Here is a 926-nt window from a genome sequence, read left to right as displayed (position 1 = left end):
GAAGTAAAGGCAAGGTTTTAAAACATTACTAATGATTCTTGGGTGCCTCTGGGTATTTTTTTAATGGTGAAATTAAGGCATTTCTACAGGTGCTCAGATTTCAGGAGGGAAGGTCCTCAGTATTTTCTACACTGAACTGGGGATTTGAGAGGTCTCAGTTCAACCCCTGGCTTTACCATAGACCTTGGGCAGGCTACCTAATCACTCTGCTTTACATGATAATACTCTCTTTGTCTTTATCTGTTTTTTAATATAAGAAAGCACAGACAGCGTCTTACTTTGTATAGCAACACGCCTACTACAATGAGGCCCATTCAGTTGGAAACTCCAGATGCTGTTGCAATGCAGTCATGGCCAGAAACTCAGCTGATAATGGGCATGCACTGAGGATTGGGAAGCATTCTAACTGTGATGGTGTCTGTATCTATATAATAGACACACAACTGATATAAAGAGACATCATTCCACTCTGGTTGATGGCACCATGCTGACTGCTATCCTCTGAAAACCGTGGTCTAAGCCTGTGGTTCTGACATATAGACAGAGAGGAAGCAGACATATGGAATAAGAGTGTCACTTTTATGCAATCCCTTTTCTGTCTATAACTGTAAACTGAATCAGAGGCTGCTGAAGGATATGTGCTGGTACCACTCAATTATTCTGATCAGCTGGAGGTTGGTGGTCCAGAAAGCTAAGAGAGTAGTAAGAGCTACTGTGTACTCATGTGGGTCTTTTTCCCTTGACAGTTCAGGGAGGAACCTGACATGTAAGACTCAATGCAGTCTCAATTGTTTGACTGGCATTTCCGTAATAAAAGCAAATGAGGAGAAAGGACAGGAAAGAAGAGGGGCTGTAAGAAGGGCACAAAGGACTGGAGTGGTCACAGGGGAGAGAAAATTAAGATAAAGAGAGGGCTGATATTTCAC

This window comes from Alligator sinensis, unplaced genomic scaffold (genome assembly GCF_000455745.1).
Source record: "Alligator sinensis unplaced genomic scaffold, ASM45574v1 scaffold899_1, whole genome shotgun sequence".
NCBI classification, from domain to species: Eukaryota; Metazoa; Chordata; order Crocodylia; family Alligatoridae; genus Alligator; species Alligator sinensis.
Note: the sequence above shows the minus strand (reverse complement) of the source record.